The following is a 23,493-nucleotide window of genomic DNA, read 5'->3' as shown; positions in this document are numbered from 1 at the left end:
TCATTAGGGTGGGACCCAGGACAGCATGATTAGTGCCCTCATAAAAACAGGGAACATTTGGACACAAAGACACACACAGAGGGAAGATACGATGTGAAGAGCCCCAGGAAGAGTGCCATCTACAGCCAAGGAGTGATCCTGGACCAGATCCTCCCTCCCAGTCCTCAGGAGGAATAGATCCTGCCAACACCTTGATCTTGGACTTCTAGCCTCCAGAACTGTGAGACAATGAATTTCTGTTGTTTAAGCCATCCAGTTTGAGGTACTTTGTTATGGCAGCCCTAGCAAATGAATACAGCTTCTAAGGGAGACCCACAGAGTGCCCTCCACCTTCCTCTCTATTGGAGGCTACTCTCTGGGAGTTCAGAATGGCTTTCTTACAGTTTCTTTGCTGAAGAATAGGGGACACATAGATCTATGATTTCTTATGGAGCATCCTGCAATCTAGAAATGAGTAAACGTAAATGCCGGAACATTAAGTCCCTGGGCTGGGGTAACATGGCTAGTGGAAACAGGGCTAGAGCTGGAAGCCCTCGACCTCTAATAATTCACAAACCCTTTACTGAGCACTAATGAGTCAGCCACTCTTCTAACTGCTCAACAGATGTTATTTAATTTAATCCACACAGCAGTCCTATGCAGTAGATACTCTCATTCGTTACGCCCCCTACCATTTTAATGTAAAACTAACAGACCGAGAACTGCTAAGTAGCTTTCTAAAGGTCCAGAGCTAGGAAGTCAGAAACAGAATTCAAACCAAGTACAGGTGCAGCCCTCACCAGAATGATTCCCTCCTCTGGGATCCCATGTGTACTTCACTGGTGTCCTTATTCTGGCTCTCAGCACGCTGTTGAGGGTAGGTGACCATATGCCATCCTGACAGTGATGTTCTATTTAGGCATCTAGTGCCTCATGCCTGTCACTTTGCCTGACACAGACCAGACATCAATGAATGTGTTGAATGAATGAATGAATGAATGAATGAATGAATGAATGAATGAATGAATGAGTGACATCTTCACTGCAGTGCTAGTGCAGTTGGTGGATTGTCAGATGATATCAGGTTGGAGGGCATGGGCCCATGAAGCTTAATCCCAAACCAGTGAGTCCCCACATGCCTTCCGGCAAATCTCTTAACTTCTGCATGAAGATTTTCCCCTTGGCTTGAGGGAACCTATTTTAGGTTCCCAGATGCTTTCTGGATTGATTTGTGAAGTGCTGATGTGATAAACACTGTAATTGCTTAGAGTGACTTTGACTTCCAGGCTCCCTCTGCGGTCTCCAGATCACTTTGAAATGCATTGGAAGGTATTCAAGAGTTAATAAAAACATTGAAATAGGTACCCAAAGTCCTTTGCTATCTGTGCTTCAGTTATTGTTTTCTTTTTCTTAGATTTTCCTTGACAAGCTTAAAGAACAAAAGGCTGAGAGCCACATGGATAAGCAAGGCTTCTGGCCTGGGAGCAGGGTCTTGGTTCTGATCCTGTCTGTGTGTGACTTGATGTGTGACTGTAAGCAACATGGTCTCCTCCTCTAGACTTCTCTTTCCTTAATCTAGAAAATTATGAAATTCTTCTGGATTTCTGAAGTCTCTTTTGGCTCTAATATTCTTGGATCTAACACTCAGCAAACAAGACTCTCTGAGAGGAGCTCTGTGTTGGAAGCTGTGGATACAGCAGTGAATGGGGGATGGGAGTCTGGGTGTTCATGGCTTGGGTGTTCAAGGTCCCAGGCTTGAAGGGCCCCAACACAGTGTGGAGAGGAGGAGGGGCACGAGTGGCCCAGTGCGACATGAGATGAAGGGCAGGAAATGAGGCCAGAAGTGTACCTGGATGAGGAAGTTACATTCCATCTCCTATTCTTCTGTTTCCCAAACTGCTCCTTTCTGTGCCACCATCACAGCTTTGAACTACTCTGGATGTGATGGTTAAGAGCAAGAGCACTAGGTTGCCAGTCTGATGTTTATCTTAGCTTTGCCATGTACTGGCAGTGTGACCTTGGGCAAATTATCTACCATTCTGTGCTTCAGTTTCTTCATTGCAGAACTGAGATTCTACCTCATGGTATTGTTATACCTCCTACGATGTGTTAGTCATGCCAAGGGCCTATGACAGTGCCTGGCACCTGGAAAGAACTAAAAAATGTTTGGTTGTTACTGTTATATTTGTGTACCATTAGAAATAGCATTTTGATGTATGGCTGAAAAATTTATAGCACTGAACACGGAAATTCAGGGTGTGAGGGTCCATATTTAGCAAACCATGTTATATATACAATGTGTACTTCTGAACTGTATACTTTCTAAACTATAGAGGCAGAAGTTTGGCTACTGATGTTTTAAAAGATCAATAGGCATGGCTGAAAAATGCACCTGTAATTCATGCCAACTGTCTACGGTACATTATAGTGGGATTAACTACTTAAGCTTCCCCCTAGGAAGAAATATAATGAAATTACTCGTGCAATTTCTGCTACACCTTAAAATACATGTACTACCATTGAAATTAAAATTGTTCAATCCTCCACTACCTAAAAGCAGAACAATCTTGTGGCACGCAGGGAAGAGGTGGAGAAATTTTTAAAGCAGGGACTGACATGAACAGATTTGTATTTAGAAAACTGTAGTAATATCACTTCTTTTTTTTTTGCTCTTTTCTCTATCCTCTGATGTGAATGCTTATAAGCAGAGAGATAGATAATTTGGTCTTTGAAGAAGTTAGGATTAACCTGCCTTTTTCATACACTTGCACTGTTTTACTGTTCACTTGTGGTGTATCATACTGGTTTTGACTACAATGTTTTAAATGAAGTACACAAAACCCTTAGGTTTCTCAAAGAGCTGAAGCTATCACAGGACATTTACACAGACTGTTATTTCTGTATGGAATGCTCTTTACTTGCTCTTCACTTGGCTCCTATTAACTTCAGATCTCAGTGAAGTAGTACTCCCTAGGGAAGTCTTACATGACCTAGCTTACCAGTCAGATCACCTCATTATTTACTCATCATGCTGAGTCTACCTTCTAACATTTATGACAGTTGCAATTATACATGTATTTGTGTGGACCATTTGATTAATATCTGTCTATTCCCAAGTAAAAGGACAATGTCTAATTTGGCTCACCACTTATCGTAAGTATTTTGTACAATGCCTGACACATAAAACAGAGGCTCAATATTTTTGAAATAAGTAAATGAATGAATGAAACATTATTTTTAAAGTACTTCATTTCACCTACTCCATTTTTATCATAGCACCATATGTGGAACAGAAAGAGCACAAAATGTGGACTCAGGCACCTGGTTTTATGCCTATAATCCACCTATTATTAGTGCTCTGATTCGGCCACATACTAACATGTCTGAGTTTCTGGGGCCAGGAATATCACCCATCTATACACTTTTGCTGAAATTAAAATAACACAATAGATGAGAAAAAACATCGAGTAGATTCTCTTACAAATACAAACATTAAACTATTTTGCATTCTGAGTGCTACAGATACAGAAGTTCATAGAATACTTTCTGCCTTCAAAAAAATGTGTTTTTCTTGAGCTTTCAAAACATACACACACCCACACACACACACACACTGATTACATAAGCTGTCAAAACACACACATGCATGCACAATGGTTACAATAATTACAGAATCACATAAGACAGTGTGACACAAAATGTGAGCTAGAATTCTCTGGGAATATTTTAATGCTTCTACAAGCAATGTGGCAGAGAAGAAAAGTATGGTGACTTTGAATCTAATCCCTCATTTCCCACTTAGAGGATTGAAATTTTAATTCCAACTTTGCCACTGACTGGCTGTATAGTCTTAAATAAGTCATTTAGCCTCTTTAACTTTCAGATTCCATGTTGTAAATGGGTATAATCCTACACCCCTGCAAGGTTGCTGCTAGAATTTGTGAAGGTCATGAATAACTACATGAAAAAAGGAAGAAAGACCTCAGGTCAGTAGTCTAAACTTCTACCTTAAGAAGCTAGAAAAAGAAGAGCAAGTTAAACCTAAAGCAAGTAGAGGAAGGAAATAATAAAGATCACAATGGAAACAAATTAGAGAATAGAAAACCAATAGAGAAAACCAGCCAAACCAGAAGTTGTTTCTTTGAAATGATTAACAAAGTTGACAAGACTTTGGCTAGACTGACCAAGAAAACAGAGAGAAAGAGAGAGAGAGAAGATCCAAATTACTAAAATCAGGAATGAAAGGGGATATCACTACCAACCTTACAGAAATACAAAGGATTATAAGGAAACACTATGAACAACTGTATACTAACAAATTAGAAAACCTGGATGAAACTAACAAATTCTTAGAATGCAACCAACTACCGAAACTAAATCAAAATGACACAGAAGATCTGAGTAGGCCCATATCAAGTAAAGAGAGTGAATTAGTAATCAAAAACTTCCCTCAAAGAAAAGTCCAAAACAAGGTTGATTCATTGGTGGCAAAACTTCTTTAAAGAAGAATTCACACAAATCCTTCACAAGCTTTTCCAAAAAATAGAAGAGGAAACCCCTCTTGATTCATTTTATGATGCCAATATTACCCTGAAATCAAAACCAAAGATGTCACAAGAAGACAGTCACCAATCAATATCTCTTGTAAACGTAGATGCAAGAATCCTCAACAAACTACTAGCAAACCAAATCCAACAATATATAAAGAGGTCATCATACACATGACCTATTGGAATTTATCCCAAGAATTAATGTTTGGTTCAACATACAAAAATTAAACAATATAATATACCATTAATAAAGATCAAAAACAGCATACTCATTTCATAGATGCAGCAAAAGCATTTGACAAAACCCAATACCATTTCATGAAAAAAATATTCAGCATACTGGGAATAGAAGGCAACTTCCCTAAACTGATGAAGGACATTTATGAAAAACCCATAGCTACCATCATACTTAATAGTAAAAAACTGAAATCTTTCTCTCTAAGAACAGGAACAAGACAAGGTTGTCCACTCTTACTCAATATTGTACTAGAGAGTCTAGCCATGAGAATTAAGCAAGGAAAACAAATAAAAAGCATCCAAGTTAGAAAGAAAAAAAGGTAAAAGTATCTTCATTCACAGTTTAAATGAACTTGCATATAGAGAATTCTAAGGAATCTATTACAAAAAACCTATTAGAGACAATAAACAAGAGCAACAAGGTGGCAGTTTATAAGATCAACGTACAAAATCAATTTTATTTTCATATACTAGCAGTGAATGATCTGAAGGTTAAATTATGAAAAAAATCCGTTTATGATAGTATCAAAAAGAATAAAATACTTATGAATAAATTTAATTTAAAAAGTGAAAGAAATACACACTAAAAACTATCAAACATTGCTGAAAGAATTTTTTAAGATTTTATTTACTTATTTGAGAGAGAGAGAAAGAGATCACAAGCAGGAAGAGGAGCAGAGGGAGAGGAAGAAGTAGACTCCCTGCTGAGCAGGGGGATCGATCCCAGGACTCTGGGATCATCATGACCTGAGCTGAAGGCAGATGCTTAACTGACTGAGCCACCCAGGCGCTCCTGTTGAAAAAAATTTAAAGAAAATCTAAATAAACAGAAAGACATCCCATGTTTATGTATTTGAAGACAATATTGGTAAAATGGCAATACTCTCCAAATTGATCTATACAGTCAACACAATACTAATAAAATTCTAGCTGCCTTTTTAATTTTTTACAGATATTGATAAAGCTGATCCTAATATTCAAATAGAAATGCAAGGACCCAGGAAAGGCAAAGCAGTCTCGAAAAAAACAAAGTTGAAGAGCTCACACTTCCTGAATTCAGAACTTACTACAAAGCTATAGCAATCAAGACGGCATGGTACTGGCAGAAGGTAGACATACAGATCAAGAGAATAGAAGTGAAAGTCCAGAAATAAACCCTGATCAACTGACTTTGACAAAGGTGCCAAAATATTCAATAAGGAAAAGAATAATCTTTCCAACAAATGGTGTTGATACAACTGGATAGCCACAGGCAAAATAAACTTGGACTCCTACCTCATATCATATGTAAAAAAGAACTCAAATGGTTCAAAATTCAAAATGGAAAAGTTAAAACTATGAAAGTCTTAGAAGAAAATGTACATAACCTTGAATGAGACAATGGTTTCTTAGCTATTGCACCAAAAGCAGCAAAAGAAAAAATAGAAAAATTGTACTTCATCAGTTAAAAACTTTGTGCTTCATAGGATACTATCAAGAAGGTGTGAAGACAATTTACAAAATGGGAGAAAATATTTGCAAACCATACATGTATGTGATAGAGGGCTAGTAACCAGAATATATAAATAACTATTACAACTCAATAAGAAAAAGACAAACAATCCAAATAATCATAGGCCAAGGATTTGTATTCCTATTTCTCCAAAGAAGACATGAACACATCACTTCCACTAATGTTCCATTGTTGAGAATTTATCTATACAATCACACTTAATGCTAGAAGCCTGGGAAATTTAGCACTTGGTTGAGAAGCCACAACTTTATACAGTGGAGGAAGGAGCACAGATTTTTGGTAGAGATTTAGCCAGCTTGGTCTTCTAGCAATTGTTAACCATATCCCAATTCCATCATTCAAGACTCAGAAAATTCAGAAAGTAGGTAATGCCTCAAGAATCCATTCAAGCTCAAGGTCACTCCAGTTTGGTGAAGCTCACCTTTGACCGCTCATTGTTCAGATTGTTATTTTATCCTTGAAGTCCGGAAATCTTCTCATCCAAGGCGGTTGGTATGGTGGTGACATTGGGTTTCCTTTTATCCCATATGGGATATGTAAACTCAGAGCAAGAAAAATATGTGCTTTATGTCATTTGTACATAAGTCATTTCCCCTTTTGACATCTCAGAGGCTATGAATGAAACATTTTTTTTTTCTCTTTAAATACTCTTCATGCTTCATGAGCTATAATGAAAAGAAATGACATGCTCTAAATCCATTTGATGTAGGCTCATGCAGATTGAATGTCTTGTCATTAATTATACTTTTTGATTTGTGGTAAGCCATGTGATAATAGCATTTCCCTTTTATTCTGGAAAGAAAAACTTAGAAGGAAAAAAGCAATGAAAAGACTCCCAGCCCAGTTTGGTTACATTTGGATTAGTTAGCTATGTGCTGATGCCAGTAACAAAAGTTTGACCAAATGCCCAACCAGGCAAGCACTCAGAAAGTTATTTTATTTTCAGAATGAGGTGATCCCAAACAGATTTGATCCCTACCCCCCAAAAGTAGTAAGTCTGATTCTTTGACATCAACAAAAAAGATAATATAGTTAAAAAGCCCTTTGTAGCTTTGAAAATAGCTCTCATATTCCTTATCACAGTAAGGCAGGACACACACCTTCATTCATTCACTTAGTAGTATAGATTTAGTGAGTACCTGCTAAGTGCAAGGCACTGTCTTAGGCATGGGGTTTTTTTTTTATTTCTCCATTACTTATGAGGAAACTGACAGGTAAAGCAGTTTGCCCAAGGTCATGTCAGTGGGATTAGAATTTACTCTTCTTAATTCTGGTTCTCCTGAATCAATCGTAGGCTATAATAGAAACTTCTGATTATTTGCATGTGCCACACAAAGTGACAGGAATTTTATACACTGCATCTCATCTAATCTTCTGATGAATCTTGTGAATAGATATTGTTTCCCTCACTTTACAGATGAAGAAACTAAGTCTCAGATAAGTAAGAAGACTTGCTGGAAGGCACAACACCTGTAAGGGGCAAAGCTGGCCTCTGTATCTATGTCTGTCTATGGAGAACTCCCTTGTACCTGTACTTTGCCTGTATTCCTCTCCCTCCCTGTTGATTGGCTGTGGCCATGAGGCCCTGCTGTGATTGGATAAGGACTGACACCTGATACCCGGCCAGGTTTCCTGATTAAGACCAGTGCCCTGTGCGCCATAACCCCAGGCACACTTCAAGGCACATCCCTACAGGCTGTCAGTTGCTGCCACAGTCCTTGCCTATTCAAGCTGGATCACTGACCTCTGCCTGGTTCTACTAGGTTCTAAAATCACTTGATGGCTGCCCCTAGACCTCGCCCCCATAACCAGGAGAGGTCACTCCTTCATCCTTCCCTTGTTCTTCCTATTAGCTGTATTTCTGGAAATGAGTCTTTGGTTCAATCTTCCTGGGTCAGGACTAGCAACATAATTTTCAAGGCCCAGTGCAAAAATTAACATGTAGGGTCTTTTGTTAAAAAATGTTTAAGAATTTTAGTACATTGGGGCTCCTGGGTGGCTCAATTGGTTAAGCATCTGCTTTCAGCTCAGGTCATGATCCCAGGGTCTGGGATCGAGTCCCACTTCAGGCTCCCTGTTCAGCCAGGAGCCTGCTTCTCTGTCTCCCTCTGCAGCTCCCCCTGCTTGTGCTCTCTCTCTCTTTGGGTCAAATAAATAAATAAAATCTTTAAACAAAATTTTTAGTACATCAACCACAGAACATTAAAGCAAGCATGGGACCCTTCTGAGTGTGGGAACCTGTGCAACTGCTCAGGTTACATGCCCATGAAGTTAGCCCAGAACCTGGAAGATTTTACTGAAACTTTTGCAATGACCTGGAATTTTATCATAGATTATCCCTCTGTTTTTGCATCATATCTCCTTGCTCTAACCTGGAATAGGCCTGCCTTTGCCATGGCTATTAGGACTTTGTCTCTATCTGTGAACCCTTTCCCCAGTTTGTAACTCTGGCCCTAAGTTCCCAAAGCTCTAGTAACCTACCTCCCCCAAGACCAGTGCTCACACCCCGACATTCTCATGTACACAGCTCACCTGTGCAGTTTTCCAAGCAATGACTTTGCAGGGTGTATAATTAAGGGACTGATAGGGAGAGAGAGAAGGCTGTGTATGTTTGGCAAAATATTTATAACAATTTCTGGCAGCTAGAGTAATTTTTGCTTTTTATTAAATATATCTCTGCATTCTGTAGCTGGCTCTTAACTTGGCCTGAACTTCTTGAGGGAAATTTTGGGATTTTTGCCAAACAACAACACAGAACTTCAAATTTATGTTATAAAAGCCAGCAGTGCCATCACAGACAACTTCCTTCCTTTGTTGGAGCAGTTTCAAAAAAGCAGATCACAGCATTATTCAGTAGAGTAAACCACACCCTCCACCCCTTCAATGTTACTGACAACAGCAAGGCAGAGCATGTAAGTCATATCCAAATGGAAAACATTGGCTTCAGTGCATCCTGTTGTGAAATCCTCAAGCATTGGGTTATAGCACTGACAACAAGGGAAAAATGAAGAAACATCAAGAGGGGAAAGAAAAAAATTCCAAATGCAGAAAGACAAAAGAAGGAGAAGTTCAAAAGGCCTGTGGACACTCTCTGGCCTGTGCTATGTATGCCCAAGACTCCGGTTCTCTTAAATCAATGCTAGTTGATAATAGCAACTATTTATTGAATATTTGCCATGTGGATGGCATGGGTTGATGACATATTATATTTATCTGGTCTTCTCTACAACCTTGTGGAGTATTATTCCCCTCATTTAGATGAAGAAACTAAGGTTTGGAGAAGTAAGGAGCGTTGTCCAAAGCCCCAAGTCACGGAAGTGGCAAAGCGGAATATATAGCTAGATACTCTGTGTGTCAATCCTCCATAGGATGCCCACTCCCTGTCGACTGTCTGTGGCCTGGAGATCCTGCCCCTATGGCCACAGCTGACTGGACCCAAGGGCAGCTAATCCATGAGGTGGCCAGCAGCCTATGACTTGTGTGGCCCATCTGGCTCCTCTTATGATTTTAGAATCTGGACAAATCACAGCCACTTAGCTCTGGAAGCTGAGCTTGGCACTGGTTGATGAGTTGCACTTAACAGAGGGGCAGCCATTCTGGGGCCATGTGTGAAGTGAAGTAAGGAGAACTGCAGGCAGAGAGAGAGGAAGACAGAGTAGATGCACAGAGAGAAGTGGAGATGTCAAGAGAAAGGGAGTGTAAAATCAGAGAGACACAGATAGAAAGAGAGGGTGGAGGATAAGGAGTAGGGACACAGAGCCAAAGAGAATGAAGCCTGGAACCATCCTCCATGGAACTGAAGGGTTTCATGATAGAGCCCTGATCTTGGATCCGAGACCTGGCTGAACCACAGCACCTATCCTTACAGCAATCCTTCCTACCTGAGCTTATATGAGTGGGCCTCTGTTACAACCCCCCTAAAATTCTAACTTCAACAGCCTGATGCCAAAGCTATTCTTAGTATACCTGGCTACACCCCCCCTCATGTTCTCATTCACAAGGGGACACCATGTGCTCCAAGGACAGCTGAGATGCCAGAGTTTCTGTTTCGATTGCTTTGGTTAACTTTCCACTACCACCATCCCTGAGTAAAAACTGGGTCACTGCTTCCAAGCCACTCGCTAGCAGCCCCACCTTCCCTTCCACGGCCTATCTCCAAGCTCCCGTGGTGGGAGGAGTGGCCATAACCTGCCACCATGACTATGGCAACCATCTTCTCAGGTGCTGACCTAAAGCTCGAGGGACTCCAAGGAGCGGGCAGTCAGCCTGGAACATTGCCTCTTCCCTCTTTCCTATAGGACCTCTCACCCCCCACCCCATATCAGGATGTAGGTTATGTAGAATCCAGGGATCAATCTGGACATAGAGTAAATAAAAGCAGGGGCAGTTTAGTCAAGAGATTAAGATGTTAGCAACCCCTGGCTTCTTGTCTAGATTCATCTCCTATCTTGCTATGTTACCTTGGGTAAATTGGTTGACATCTCTGAGATATGGATTACTTACCTATATAATGACAGGGATGGTGGATGACAAGAGCCAACGCCCCTCCCAGCTCTGACTTCCTAGGATGCAAGTTTAAATGCCATTCCCTTTGATTGGCATTTAGAGAAGGGGGGCCTGGGCCCTTTCTGGAATTTGTGCTTTATCATCACACCTGTTCCACCTGCAAGTATCCAAAAAGCACCTATGGCAATGCTGACTATATTGTGGAAAAAGCACTAAATCAGCAGGGAAACTATGGAAACATACTAACTGAAAGTTCAAGCAAAAGGAAGGGGAATCTTGTGTTGAGGAGAAGACTTCGTACCAGCAGCCCCATAAAAAGTGGGCAACTGCAAGGCAGAGGTTCAGGGGCATGTGCATTGCTGAAGTAGCAAATTCCAAACACATCTTTCACAGCAGGCCCGGCTTGCAGGCTTTATTTAGGTAAAACTCCCATTGAGCCTCAGCTCTCAGGGCCCAGTCTGACTCAGAGCTTCAGAATCTTGGCCTGCAGTGAGATGAGTCATGGTGATGAAATTTCAAGAGAAAGGGACATTCTTAAAATTAGCTTTGAGGCAGCAACTGGCTCTGTAAGTGCCTTTTCCAGGTTATTTTAGTTGGTGTCCCCTTCAAGGGAACCCAGAATGGGTGGGTGAATTCTACCTTTCTGTTCCCCAGCCATCAGCCCCTTGGATTCCCAATGCTCCAGGACTTGCTCCTTTCAAGGACTGAGGTACTGACACTCGGGCCTGGTCTGACCTCTTCTGCTGTGATCTTGTTGTGGTTGCAAGAGGGGATGGGGTTCTCAGAGGAGCCTAAGTCTAGCACTGGGCTGGGCTGGGTTGACCACCCCAGCACTAGAAGTCCCACCACAGAACAAAGATGGAGTGTGAGAGGGTCTCCTCTTATCCAACCTCACAGCCCCTCTGACTCCGCCAAGGCCCACTTTGTGCCTTTTGACCAAGCCTCCTCCCAGGGCAGGAAATCAAAGCTGACACTGACTTTGCAGTCGGAATATTTCCATGAGCAATGAGATGTGGATGAACAATTTCTCCACTGTTCCCTGCACAATAGTGGGTTCTGTTGAAACCAGGCAGGCGTGGCTCAGCTCCCATTTTTTATTTATCCTGATCGAGAGCTTATTCTCTTCAATGTCTCCATCCCTCCTCAGGGACATGTGTCTCATGGGTATAATTGGGGTTTCCCTCAACAATCCACATGGGCAAAGAGCTACCCAGGTCTTCAGGGAACATGACTAGAGCTACATGGAAAAACAATAGGTACAGCCCAGCTGGTAAGATGTGAGAAGGTCCAAAAGATCAAGATAAATCCATCTCCCTTTTGCTAAGTCCTTCCTATCAACGTGCATACATTATGTCATTAATTTAGTAAGAATTGACTGCATACCAACCATACCCCATCACTATGCTGGTTATGGAAAAATATTATCATGAATAAGATATAGTTGCTGCCCACAAGGAACTCATCTTTTAATACAGCGAATGCTGGTAAACAGTCAGGATACAAGCTAGCATGCTATCATAGAGGCCTATAATAATATTATGAGACACAGAGAGAAGGAATGAAAAGGTAGGGATGTGGTCAGGCTCCAAGGGAAAGGCGAAGGCATTTATCAGTAATTAAGAAAATAAACAGACAAAAAAAAATAGGCAATACCATTCTGGTTTGTGTAGCTAGTATGTCGAACAAGCATGACTCATGGCATAATAGAAATGCAGCTTTATAGTTGACTCCTCCTGTCTTGATTCTTCCCCATCCTACTCTTGCTCTCTGTTGTTTTAAGGGAAAGCCATGGGCAGAAGGAATGTAAGGGGTAGGACAGCTTGGACTTGAGTTGGCCTTTGACCACAGAAAGCATCCCTGGTGGGCCAGAGCAGGACTCTTCTCATGGGGTCATGCCATGGGTTCTTCCAAGGTCCCCTCCTGGGACCTCTGTCCTATACTTCCCTTGACCCTGACAGATGTGACTCCATTCCTGGTGCTGCCTGAGTCAATGCAGAGTAGCACATCTTGTCTTCCTGCCAAAATCCCTTCGCTCCTCTAGCAGGCATTTTCATACAAGATCTTAGATGACCCAAACCACATGATTATTCTCTCTCTGGTATGGCCCACATCTCATGCACAGGAAACGACTGCATCCCCTACTCTGAAGAACTCTGGGAGTGCATCCAAACCCACCCAGCCCTCTCTCCTGTTACTATACCTAAAGAGCAAGTCTCATCCCTTACCCCTTGGGGGCAGGAGCCAGGCACCAGTCACCAAGCATGACCAGGGCACTAGTCCCTCCATGTCCCTACTGCAAGAAGTAGCTTTCAATGTTCTCCCGCAGTGCCTCCACCCCTCCCCCAAAGGGAGAGATCAGGAGCAGCTCTTTCCAGAGGAATCTCTTCTCTAACATCCTCCTGCTCCACTCTTTCTGAGCCTTTCCTTGTCTTTGATTTGGATAAGGGTCCAGAGTCAAGGTTCCATGAGCCCTTTCCCTTGACACACAGCATCATCCAAAATGGAGGCTGACTTCACTGGTGAGACCATCAGAGTTTCCAGTCTTGGCCGACCTATGAACACCTCTGACAGGTTAACAGATGCTCCCACAAGCCAAAGGAGATAAAGATAGATCCCGGGTTCACTAGCGCATCACTAACCTAATGTCACCTCCATAAAATCTGTCCCCAGGATCCCAACAGCCAAACTCTGAGCCCTGCGTAGGATGTGAAACTGAGTCATAGATTGGTGACTCACCAGTGAGAGACCACACAATGAGTCAGGCAGAGGAGGCCGGGAACAAGCTTTTAAAATCTGAATTCTCTGGACTGCCTCTAGAGAACCCACCCTTGAAGGAGACAAGGCTTCAGGGTAAATGGGTGGGAAGGCAGGTCAAGACACCAAACTCTACATCAGAGAATGGTGATGCGCTTTGGCTTTCTGCATGGCTCACTGAGAGCCTGGGGTTTTGTGCAGTAGGTCCTAATGCGGTTTTGTAATGCCTGACCCCACTTACTGATAACAAATTCATCAGTCACCTCAGGTCTGCTGCCTGCCCTCCGTGACTCATCACTGCTCATTTCATTATCTGGCAACTGTGCCTCAGCGTTATGCGAGCCTAGATGCAGGATGACTAGGTATGGGGCGGTGACACAGAGCAGCAGTTAAAGACACAGCCTTGCCTATTACACAAACCTGGCATCACATTTGATGGGATCTTAGGCAAGTCACTTGCTTCATTTTCTCCCTCATTGAAACAGAAAGAAGAGTGCATTTGAAGGGTTGCATTGAGGAGTAAATAAGATGCTGTTTATAAATGGTCCAGAATGTAGCAAGTGCTCTAAAATTAGATAAGTATTATACTATTCATTAAGGATTTTGTTTCCATTGATGATTGTTCTTCACAATTTTGCTATTTGCTTACAAACTTAGATAATTACTTACCATTTATTTGAGCGCAGAGAAAATTAAATTTGTGCCAATATTTTAAAAAACCCAAAGAGCACATAAATTTCTTGAGAGAAGGGCTACATTTGGTCTGTTTTGTATCTGCAGGGCCTGGCAAAAAGTGCTTGGAGAGTAGGGTTATAAAGAAATAAAAGGCTGAATGGGGTGTATGTCCACACTAAACATTTTTGGAGTTGGTGTCATGCATATTTGGACACATTCATTCAAGCAAGCACCCCCATGCACAGCTCTGCACCAGACATTATGTGAGACACAAACAAAAACAGCATCGAAACCAGTACACGCACAGGTGTACTGGCCAAACTGAGGCAAAACTTGGAGCTGGGACTTGAGAGAATTGGTGACACCTACCAATAACAGGATGAGGGAGGGCGTCAGGAAGCGAGAACCTCGGAAAGAGAACTGTTTCACCCAGGGCAGCAGTGTCATGCCGCCATGCTGAGGCTATGTGGTCTTAGTCAGCTGGACCCTTCCTGGGAGCTTGCTTGGCCCCTTACTGGGCCTGAGAAGGACAAGACACAGACAGGATAGATGAGGTTCTATTGGTTCTACTGATGAAGAATTTATGACCTTGGCCCTGTCACGTCCCCTCTGAGCCTGAATTCTCTTGCCCATAAAATAAGTTGGTGGACCTGAGCTGAAGTTCTCACACTTTAGTATGCAGGTGAATTGTTGGGAGAATGTGCCTAAAATGCAGATTCCTGGGCCCTACTGCCAGATATGGATTCCCAGATCTGGGGTGCATTTTACAAGCAGCCCAGGTGATTCTAGGAAATATGGGTCTACAGGAAAGTATCACATGAGGATGCCCTTTTTTGATCAAAAAATTTCATAAGCTCTCTCCCTATAAATGTAGGTGGATTTTTATGTTGGTTGTTTGAAGAAATACATAAAATTAAAAGCTGTCATGAATTCACAGGTTGACACGCATTTGTAGTTCATCTCAATATTGGCATATATATTTGAAAAATAGTATTATATGTAGAGAAGGGAATATGTATGTACTATTTATTTAGGATCTGGACAACGTTTGGCATCCTCTGGATTAAAATGTTATGATCCACAGACACCTAAGTATATAACTTACAAACTGAAAACCACTGATCTAAGTTATCTGTAAATTCCCTCTTCAAAGCTAGTAATCTATGATTCTAATTAGAGGTCTTATGGCTAACTGGCTGAATACTGGTTCTTTTTCCTATATTTGAAATCTAATAAGGAATCTTGGCTGAGCAACCACTTCAGGTAATCCTGGCAAAAGAAAGAAAAAGTGACACTGCTCCTTTTCAAATACATCTGGTTTTATCCACTGATTTGCAAGAGGGCTGGAGAGTTTACTAAAAGAGGAACGGGGGACTTGAATTCTATTTGCCAGTGATGTTTAAATATAATGCATATGAACTGTCCGATAAGAGCCACTTTTGCCAAGAGGAACTATGGATTCTCCTGAATTGAATCATCCGTCAGAGAAAGAGGGGTTCCTAACACACCCAGGGTTAGAGGGCAATCATTTTTCCAGATCTCCATTATTAGTTGATATTGGCTACCCCATCGCAATGCACAGCTGGAAGGGGAATATATGTATGAACTTCTGCTAAACTCACCAATTCTACGTGGCTGAAGCTGTGGACCCCTGGCTGAGGGTGATATATGAGGAGCTTCCTCTTCCTTCTTGGCAGCATCCAGCCTTGGGTGGCGGCTGTCATGTTTGTCAAGCAACCACCAGCACTGATTCTTGGACACGTGTAAACATCCCTGGAGCTTCGCAGACATGTTTCAGAGGAGTTTCTGTCAAAGAGTGGTCTTCTTACAGCCAAGTAGGTAGAGGCTCAGTTCCCTCGAGACTTGGGTACACATGTAAATGTGATTGCCTCGGTGAGGTCTGGAATGTGCAGATCATAGAAATATAAGGTCAGAAACAATGTTCCCGGGGCGCCTGGGTGGCTCAGTCGGTTGAGCGGTTGAGTGTCTGCCTTCCCCTCGGGTCATGATCTCAGGGTCCTGGGGTAGAGCCCCACATTGGGCTCCCTGCTCAGCAGGGAGCCTGCTTCTTCCTCTCTCTCTCTATCTCTCAAATGAAATCTTTAAAAAAGGAAAGAAAGAAAAAGAAAGAAAGAAGAAAGAAAGAAAAAGAAAGAAAGAAAGAAAGAAAGAAAGAAAGAAAGAAAGAAAGAAAGAAAGAAAGAAAGAAAGAAAGAAAGAGAGAGAGAGGAAGGAAGGAAGGAAGGAAGGAAGGAAGGAAGGAAGGAAGGAAGGAAGGAAGGAAGGAAGGAAGGAAGGAAGGAAGGAAGGAAGAAACAATGCTCAGCAAGTAGGTGCTCTCCAGTGGTTGCTTTTTCCTTATGTGTCTTGGTTTACGGGCATTCACTACAGTGGTAACCGTTCTCAAATACAAAAGCCTGGTTCTCATGCCAGACATTAAGGCACTCACAGCTGCCCTCGCTTTTTGTGTCACTCAGTCACAGGGTGGCGGGAGGTGTACCTGAGTGAACCTTCCCTCTACAGTGTCGCTGCCCTTTGCAGATGGCGTCTACTTTCCCCGGTAACTGCTGGCCTGTAGCTTCCAAGCGGCAGGAGAGACCCTGAGGATAGTTTGCAGTGGGTTCCACCGGGCTCAGAGGCATTCTCCCTCCCGCTCTGCCAACTGGGGTCCACCCAGGCCTTGGGGAAGGCAGCTGCAAAATAGGTGGTGCGGCTGCACAGCATATTCTTAAACTTCTGCCACCACGTCAGGGAGGCAGCGCAGAATCGGTGAAACCCGGCTGTCTCCGTTCCCCGCTGGGTGGGGCGGGTACGCGGTCAGAGACCCCGGATAGTACCTAACCCTGTTTATACTGTTTCTTCCCACACATATATACTTATGAGAAAGTTTAATTTACAAATTAGGCACAGTAAGAGATTAACAATAGCTAATAATAAAATAGAGCAATTATAACAATATACTGTGATAAAAGTTACGTGAATGTGATCTCCCTCTCTCTCAAAATACCTTTCGTCACCATACTCACCCTTGTTGTGACGTGAGATGACACGGAGCCGTGTGAGGACGAGCCGTGAGGTGAAGGAGGCCCAGGCGCTGACGCAGCGCGCCGGGGCTACTGCGCACTGGCGTCTGACCAGGAGGAGGATCCCCTTCCGGGTCTCCCCATCTCTGTTGACCGCGGGTAACTGAGGCCCCCGAAAGTGAAACCACAGGTAAGAGCGGCTACTGTCATGAAGTTTTTGTAAGCTGAGGGATGTGGCTTTGGATCCCAATTCTGACACGGACCAGCGGTGCAGCCTCGGGCGGATCCCGCAGCCTCTCTGAGCCTGGGTTGCATCATCTGAAAACTGGACTTGATAGCCGTGCCTCACAGGGCTGTGGTGAGGATTAGCAGCGGTGCGTGTAGGGTGCCTGGCACAGTCATAGCTCAGGTGATGCGGTGGTATTAGGAGAGCAGAGAGGGAGGCTTACTTCAGAGTCTGCATCTCGGGACTGCGTTTGCGCTCCTTCATTCCCAATGTGCCAGGCACCATCCGGGCACTTGATTACAAAGATGCGTGAACCTCACCTCTTGTCCCCCCTCCCTTGTGCCAGGAGCTCATCCAGTGACTGTCCAGTCTCCTTCCCAGGGGCACAGACCGTGTTGACCTCTTTCTGCTTCTGGGTGGGATGGGTTCTGGATGGCCTCTGACTTGGGTTTTACTGGGAATGAAAGTAAGATGGCCACGGGACATAAACAACAGATTGGTGTGGCCCTGCAAAGCTGTCAGCAGGAATGTGAAAACAAGATCTTGGTTGAATAGCTGTGGCAAAAATTCTTGAAACATTGTTCCTCTGTTCTTAGGGTGAGGAGGAGGAGCTCTCACCCCAGATTGTGGGGGTGGAAAAATCCGTTCATTAGGGGGACTCTGTGTGCAGAGGGACCAGCCCTCCCAGGCCATCCAGCGGTTACAGCCTGGGTGCTGGGAGGCTGGGCCTGCTCTTCCCAGTAGGTGGACCCAGGCTCCAGGGCACTGGAGGAAGTTATCAACTGTCAGCAGAAAGCATTAGATTTTCTACCCTTCTGTTCCAGTCATGAGCATGTTTCCCATTATACTCTCCGTAAACAGAAAGGGAACAATCCTCCTGTCATGGCCACATTTGTTGAGCACCTATTGTAGACATTGGGTTAAGAAACCCCAACGTCGATAACCAGTCTTCTCCATAGTAAGCTCTACTACCCTCCTTTCACTTGATATCTTGCCTAATCATTCACTGAGAAAATAGATCCCATTGGGCAAGCACATTTCAATCACCACAGTAGTCAGAGTCCAACCAGAAAATAGAACTTCCCCAAGGATTCAAAACAGAGAGAATCTAAGACCAGATAATGGCTATGGAGAAGACACAAGATGGGAAAAACCAAGCAGGAGGGGATGAGGCAGCTCAGAGGTCAGCCTCAGCAGGAAGTGGCTGGCATCTTTGTCTAAAGGGGAGAAGGGTGTTCCTGGGGCCAGAATGCTGGCCTCACTCACTGAAACCAGACCACCTCCTGCAGGAGGCTGAAGCCAAGGAGGAGAAGCAGCTACTCTAGAGATTCACCCAAAGAGGGAAGGAGGAGGAGCACCCCTGCCTCTGTGTTCCTCCCACCCTATAATCTTCTATCAGCATGTCCCACTGATCACACCTGAGGGAAGCCAGCTGATATGGGAGTCGGGAATATAGGCTGCAGCCCAAGCTGTGCATAGTCAAGCAGGGAAAGGGTATGGAACATTGTCAAGGGCAAGCACACTAGGGACAGGATCATTCATGTTATAGTATTCTGTCCGCATAAACAGTCACACTCACAAGTAGGAATTATTGGTAACCCAAATGGAGGCTTAGAAGGGTTCAAAAAAATTGCCCATGGGCCCTTAAAGCTTTTATATTCTTGCATCCACCTTAATCTAAGTTCTGCCTGAGAATTAAACTCTCAAATATTGTTGGGACAGCTGGGTAAGCTTAAAGAAAGTTAGCTAGATCTATCTTTAGACTAAATCAAAAGCTTTAAATTTTTTGAAAACCACAATTAATGAGAAACATATTCATTCCAAAGAGCAAACAACTAAATAAAACAAGGCTGTGGCCTGCTGGAGCATGACAACCAGCAGGCCTTGGAGAACAAGTGTGGGGTCTCCAGGGAGGGTCAGCTCTGTGTCTGGTCAAGGCTGCCAGAGGTCTCCCCAAGTCACACGGTCATTAATGCAAGTGTCCCTGCCTGTTAACATTGCTCAGGATTTTCTACCACTATGTTAGGGATCCTTGAAGGAACCTGCAGAGGGGACTATTCCATGCCACCCTGAGCCCCTTTCTCCTGGAAGCCTTCTCTGACGCCCATGTTGGGTTACTTGATGTTCCTCTTCACTGTCCCCTCTGTATCCTATGCCAGCCTCCATCATGGGACTTGATGTACTGCTTTGTAATGGTACATTTTCTCATTTATCTGCCCTAGTGGATTGTGAGCTCCACCAGGTCAAGGCCCTAAATGGGCCCTGTGCTTAGCACAGCTCTGCACACATGGTAGATATGCAACTGAATTTTGAGGAATGAGTGTAAGGACATATAGGAACCCAGGAAATTCTTAACAGCTTGGTTCAGTGGAAAGAATGTGCAGTCAGGTGTCCATTAGACCTAGAATTACATGATAGGTGTGCTAGTCACAAACTGTGTTATCTTGGATAATCACTTGGGGTCTAAACTTAAGTTTTCTCTATTATAAAGTGGGATTAATATTGTCTTCCTTAAAGAATTGTTGTGGCTATTCAAAGAAATAGCATTGCTCAATTATAATCATTTCCCTTTTCCCTTAACAGTTTGAAAGGAAGCTACTCTGTTCTCCTCTAAAATGTTTTGGGTCACCAACAGAATTAAATATTGGGATAGATGGGCCATGGCTTTGAAGCAAGGTGATTCAGTGCAGGAAGCAGAAATCACTTTCAATAATTCAAGAAGAAAGTGATTTAATGCAGGCAGTTAGGGAAATACAAAATTACCAGAAGTGCTGAAAGAGTGAATGTCAAGGGCCAGGCCTGGACCACTGAGTTCAAGGGCATTCAGTCCACTGTAGCTGCCACGCCCACCTTCAGTCTCTATAATCCTGTGTGTTAGTTTTGTATTGCTGCATGACAATTTCACCACAAACCTAGTGGCTGAAAACAGGCATTTATTATCTCACAGTTTCTGCAGTCAGGAATCCAGGCACAGCTTAGATGGATACTCTGAGTCATGCCTCATGAAGCCACCATCACGGTGTTGACTGGGGCTGCAGTCTCATCTGGCTCCTGACTGGGGAAGGATCTTTTCCCAAGCTCACCTGATTGTGGCAGTATTTAGTTCTTTCCAGGATGTCAGAGGAAGGGCCCCAGTTTCCTGCTGGTTATTAGATAGAAGCCATTCTTAACCCCTTGCTACATGACCATTTGCTTCTTCAAAGCAAGCAGGAGAGTGTCTCCTGGGAAGATGGATGCTGCAGTCTTATACAACATAATCATATAGACATAATCCCATCACTTTGCCATATTCTGTTGGTTGGAAGGTCCCACCACCCATACTCCAGGGAAGGGGGGTCATGGGGTTACCTGAGAGTCTGCCCACTACACCTTATTTGCCAGCAGCCTTAGCAGCAGGATGATGGCTTCCCTCATTTGCCTTCCATGTTATTCACAAATGCATCTAATTGTAAAGCAGAATTTATATCTATAACCCAAGCTGCAAAGGATTCTGGAAAAATGTCATGTATAGTTTTCCAATCTCTCTAATTAGGTAAAAGGTAGAGTTGTAGTTGAGAGTCAATTCAGAATATCAATAGCAGTGGCATTTACTTAGCATGTGATATTGAATATCTGCTCTTGTGGGCAATCTAATTAATATGTTACTGCAACATGTATTGAGTACTAACTGTGTAAGAGTTAGTGTTGCAAAATGGTTAAGAACATGGGCTTGTAGTGAGGTTGCCTGGGCTTGAATTCTGGTTCTGTCTTAAAATCGTCATCTGTAAAATGGGGACCAATAATCATACTTATATAATTGTATAATCAGAGAGTGCCAGGTAGAGTCAGCATTTGATAAAGGTTAGGTATCACCATTCTTATGGGCCAAGCAATTTCCCGAGTGTTTTCCACACATTATCTCATTTGATCTTCATGATAGTGCTATAAAAATAGCTACTGTTATCCCCATTTTACAGATGAGAAAAAATCTTAGGAAGGTTACACACTGACCCCTAACAAAGGTTGGCAAAGTCAATTACTGGCAAAGTTGACAGTTCTTGGTCCTTAGGTTAAACTGCCTCCTCTTTACCCTTGGAAGATAGGTTTAATTTCTTTTTTAAGATTTTATTTATTTATTTGAAAGAGAGAGAGAGAACACAAGCAGGGAGAGCAGCAGAGTCAGAGGGAGAAGCAGGCTCCCCACTCAGCTGGGAGCCCAACATGGGACTCGATCCCAGGACCCTGGGATCATGACCTGAGCTGAAGGCAGATGCTTAACTGACTGAGCCACCCAGACGCCCCCAATTTTTTTTAATAGTCATAATGGTAATAAGGAAGAATAATGATCCCTTAAAATTGTATAGGACTTTGCAGTGTACAAAGTGCTTTCTCGCTAGAGCCTTCCAATAGAATGCTATAATGTGTATTTGTTGTTTTGCTTGAAAATATCCAATTCTGCAAAAGAGAAAAAGAAAAAAAAATTAGATAAATAAAATTCATAAAATATGTAGAAACTATGGCATGTGTATATTTAACACAGATTGAAAGGGCCAAGAGATACCTCATATTATGAGGCACGAAATAGTCATGAAACACCTGTGCACTAAATATCAGTGATATTAAAGTACGCATGAGACCTGAGGCACTAAATGTTCCAGGTACACAAAATATACACAAGCAAACAATATTTACGAGGCTGTAATTCAGCCACATAGTTAATGACACCCATTCTGACTCCATGTATCCTCTGCCACCTCCAGGCCACGACTCATAGCTTTTCAGTAGACGAGTTGGCAAGCTACAGCTAGTGGCCTGGTGTACTTGTCCCTGCATCTCTGCAAGTACAGCAAGTGTGTGTTCTCAGCTGGGGCCCTTTCCATCTGCGGGCCCCTTAGCCCAAACTTCAACTCTGGTCCTGTAACCAAACCATCAGTGGGGAAGGCTGATGTGGCAGGGAGAGAGAGAGAGATGGGATAGATGAACACAGTCTATCCCAGGATTTGGATGGTGTTCATACCCTATCTTAGAGCGCTAATCTTCCCCCCACACCCTTGCTTCTCACTGTGTGTTTTAAACTTATTTTATAATATGTGTGATTTGAGTGTCTTAATTTGGTTAGTGAGTGACTCTGTTCCATGGCCTCTGGTAGGAAGTACCAGTTAGCCTGGTAGTGACCCTGGAGGTGGCCATGGCATAAAGGTAATTTCCCACATGATATATGATGGAAGTAAGTAAGAATCGGGATCCTCTATAGATAAGGGAATTAAGAAATTTGGAGAGTGTGTGCCTTAACCAAGGTCACACAGCTATGAAGTAGATAAATTGGAATTCATACACAGATTTGTCCAACTCCAAGCCTAGTTTTTTTTGAATTCTAAATAAGATCTTCATGGCAATATCTATCTATATATATATCTCAGGGGGTACTATAAAAAAATGAATTGGATTTTTCTTGTGGGCCTCTAAAGAAAGTTTGCAAAGAAGAATTCCAAGGCTGTTCTGAGCAGTGGTGTCCAAGTAGAACAAGACAGCACTCGGCCCAGGCCTTATTTTGAAGGAGCCACACTCACTCAGCATGCCCGTGCTGGGAGAGTCCTTAAAATGGGCCTCTGGTTGAGATTGTCAGTTGCCTTTCCTCTCATCGATTCTGCAAACACAGTCTCCTTATGAGCAAGGCCTCCAGCCCACAGACACGTGGAGATTCTAGTGCTGTGAGGAATTAAGTCCAGTAAAAGGGGAGGCTTGAGCCAGAAAATGTTCTTCATGTCCTTCCCAAAGCTAGATTCCCTGACAGACAATGGCACCCTGGCAGACTTGGTCTGCATGTTTGCTCTGGCTCTTTTAACGGTTGACTTTGGGAACAACTCTAGATTGGCTTGGATATGAAACTTGCTTTCTCCAAATAAATCGTCAACTTAAATAAGCACTTTTGGGTTTTCCTTCCATCCTCTTCCTTCCTACCTTTGAAACCATGTTCAAATAAACACTGCTGGCCCAAAGGATTTTTGAGCTGTGACCAAGGCCTCTTTAGAAGAGGGAAGTCTCTTTAGT

General features: G+C 43.1%; 1 long non-coding RNA gene across 2 annotated transcripts; it reads right to left on the bottom strand.

Annotated features, from left to right (window-relative positions):
* Positions 1-4,901: 4,901 nt before the first annotated feature.
* On the bottom strand, positions 4,902-21,888 carry LOC123857595 (uncharacterized). 2 transcript variants are annotated; one of them, XR_010406937.1, is made up of 3 exons: positions 17,241-21,888; positions 14,584-16,114; positions 4,902-6,944 (listed from the first exon to the last, which is right to left on the bottom strand). It is a non-coding gene; the product is annotated as an uncharacterized LOC123857595 (long non-coding RNA). The 2 variants fall into 2 exon arrangements; XR_006793906.3 differs by having other exon boundaries at positions 15,837-16,114.
* Positions 21,889-23,493: the final 1,605 nt, after the last annotated feature.

Source organism: Mirounga angustirostris, unplaced genomic scaffold (assembly GCF_029215605.1).
Source record: "Mirounga angustirostris isolate CCGP_5_RB_7025 unplaced genomic scaffold, mMirAng1.0.hap1 SCAF_13, whole genome shotgun sequence".
Classification (NCBI taxonomy): Eukaryota; Metazoa; Chordata; class Mammalia; order Carnivora; family Phocidae; genus Mirounga; species Mirounga angustirostris.
Note: the sequence above shows the minus strand (reverse complement) of the source record. Positions and strands in the feature narration are given on the sequence as shown.